Source organism: Fukomys damarensis, unplaced genomic scaffold (genome assembly GCF_012274545.1).
Source record: "Fukomys damarensis isolate Sample0158 unplaced genomic scaffold, DMR_v1.0_HiC HiC_scaffold_20, whole genome shotgun sequence".
Taxonomy (NCBI): domain Eukaryota; kingdom Metazoa; phylum Chordata; class Mammalia; order Rodentia; family Bathyergidae; genus Fukomys; species Fukomys damarensis.
Genome location: NW_022900932.1, coordinates 29597321 through 29600149, shown reverse-complemented (window position 1 = coordinate 29600149; position 2829 = coordinate 29597321). Strand labels below are relative to the sequence as shown.

The following is a 2829-nucleotide window of genomic DNA, read 5'->3' as shown; positions in this document are numbered from 1 at the left end:
AAATGTAATCTAGTCAGTATTTTAATCAGTTTTTTTTCCAGATAAAATTCAAATTTATTATGTTAAACATCTTCAGTCTTAATTGTTCCACTTTTCCCACTATATCCTATTTTAGATAATATCTAGAAATTTCAGGGGAGGGGAGCTTCACTTGAGGGATTTGGCCAAAGGGTTGTTGGATATGAATGGTATTTTCTGCTTATTCTGGTGTCTTCAGGGATTATTCTGATCTTTCTCTTGAATTTGGAAGCTGGAGAAACTGATGGTCTGTTCTGGTAGCTCCCTCTGACTGATAGGTCTCATTTATCTGGCACTTTAGATATTTTTGTCATGGTAGTTCTATCCAATAGTCTTTGCTGAAACATCACATTGCCTTATTTTTTTATTATTATTAACATCAGGGTTCATGCTAGGTCAGCTGTCAAGTCAGTTACCTACTGGGTATAAAGGAACTTTCTACAACTAGGAAAGTAAACTCCTAACCTCTTTCTGCCTAATTATGTTGCCCAGTTCAAGGTTCCTTGAATGTGGTAGCCTCTCTAATATGTAAGAATTGGGGCAGAATTTCATTGTATGAGTTTTCCCATACTAATCTGGGTATTTCTGAAGCCACATCTCTGATATCACATACTCATAGAGAAAGTGATTAAAATGATTTAGGTTGCTTTCCTACAGCTCTTTTTTCTTCTTTCTACAATTTTCTGAGCTAAAAACGATAGTTTTCCTCTATTTTATCTAACTTATAGCCACTATCTTCCTTATATAAATCTCTGGCCTAAGTTTTCCTAGTGGGATGGCATATTTTGTCTTTACCATGGGAAAAATTCTATCACTTGGTCCACCAGGCCTAGCCTTGAGATAGCTAGCCATAAGCAAACATATAGTTTATCTTTTGACAAATGACTTAATTTGAAGCCTAACAACTTGCTTAAATTCCTAAATTCTTTAAATTCCTTGTCTAAAGTCATATATTGTGTAAATCTTTTATATTTCTTAGGTAATTATTCAAATCCTCAGCATTAAGGTGCTTTAGGTTTAATTGGTTTCATACCCAGAAAATCATAATAGCTCTCAAAACACTATCTTTCATCATTACATAAACATTCTACTCTATAAACATAATCATGCTAATTTCCCATTAAGTTTTTCAATAACTTATCATTCCCCAAAGATAAAATATTAGAGATTTCCCTGACAATCCAGACTGGGTTATAATTTCTGTGTGCAACTTCACGAGCTCCCCTGCTTCCTCTTTCTTTACTCTCATACTTTTGCTTTCTAAATATCTGTCTTTCCAGATAGTCTTGAAATTTCCACACCCAGTATACTGTCCTGAACACAGATGAATAATTAACGTTTATAAGAGTTATAGTTTTAATTATATGTATATACCTCAATTATACATCAATAAATTATTTCAGTTTACATAGTTCTTGAGATCTGTAAATGTTGGACTATTCTGAAAAATGCCCACTGTAGTTAGGCAGGCGATATCAATTTCTAGTTACAGAGACCTAAGTTTCTAAACACAAGAATTTCACAAGAAAGTACCATCTTGTCATAGTTCTTGACAGATAATTTACTCTTTCCTTAGGGATACCCTACCTTAACACAAGCATCACTTTAAACTCAAAAGGGAGATCTATCTTCATTAAATCTAAGTTCATAATGAGGACTTTTCACTTTACCATACCCAATTATCTTTCACCGATTTTGATCAACTTGCAATTGTTCCAAGGTTTTGTTTTGTTTTGTTTTGTTTTGTTTTTTACGGGCTTATTTTACCTAAAACTGATCTTTCCATTTTACAAGGCTTCAGTGAACTAAATTTAGTCATGGTGTGGCTAAATGGATGTGACTAGAAACAGTGGCATATAGCAATCTATATGTAAATTATTTTTATTCGTTAACATTTGTTTGAAATTGTTAAATTAATAAAAAAGGAACTTAATTTCCAACAAGCACCCACCACAAAAAAATGTGAGTGTCACTATTTTTAATCACGATAGCAACAAAACTAAAAATTATTCCATGGAAGCAAATGGGAACAGAGGTCAACAGGCTATGACCTATGTCTGTTTTGTGTTAAAAACAATGTACATACTGCAGAAGTTAAAATGCTATTAAAACGAAAAGCAATCGGCATGCAAGATGAGGGTATCTTGAGAATGCACAAGCCAATCTTCATTCTGCCCTGTAGCAAAGGTTACTTCCATATACAAGGAGCAGGGGCTTGTTCCCCACTCTTCATTAGCGCTCAGAACAAAGCGGGGCCCAGAGTGCGTTTAACACTATTGTTGAATGAACGAAGGTTGCAGGCCAAGGCAGGCTGGTAAGTGGCTGTCGCCCCAAAGAATGTCTGCCTCTTTTCAGGCTAGGTGGCATCGTCTCATTCCCCTCCTTTCCAGCAGCAAGGAGTCCTCGTGCGCCCCTCTCCCAGGGTGGCCAAAACGCTATCCCCAAGCCGCGCCACCCCACAGGTAACCGCTCCTTTCCCGCACAGCTGCAGCTCCTTCTGAGGAACGTCGGGCTGCGCAGGGAAGCGAGGGGACCCGGCCCTCCTCGGGGTCAGAGTGGCGAGGTGGCTCCAACACCTCAATAGCGGGCCTGGGTCATTATTTTTCCAGTCTTTGATAAACAACCAACCTGGTCACCCTCGCCTCCCCGTGCCAACTCGGGCTCTGCCTGACACCACGAGGAGAGGAATCGCCAAACGCCCAACGCCACGGAGAACTAGGCAAGCTCGCCATGCTCAAAGCGGCCAGCCGTCTCTCGCGCTCCGCCAAACGACGCCTCCCGCGCGAGGTTGCCTGGGCCGCGGCGCAAGGG

At 39.4% G+C, this 2829-nt stretch overlaps 1 long non-coding RNA gene across 1 annotated transcript; it reads left to right on the top strand.

Moving 5' to 3' along the window:
• Positions 1-2317: 2317 nt before the first annotated feature.
• Positions 2318-2716, top strand: LOC117287068. The gene is made up of 3 exons (XR_004518268.1): positions 2318-2332; positions 2412-2480; positions 2628-2716. It is a non-coding gene; the product is annotated as an uncharacterized LOC117287068 (long non-coding RNA).
• Positions 2717-2829: the final 113 nt, after the last annotated feature.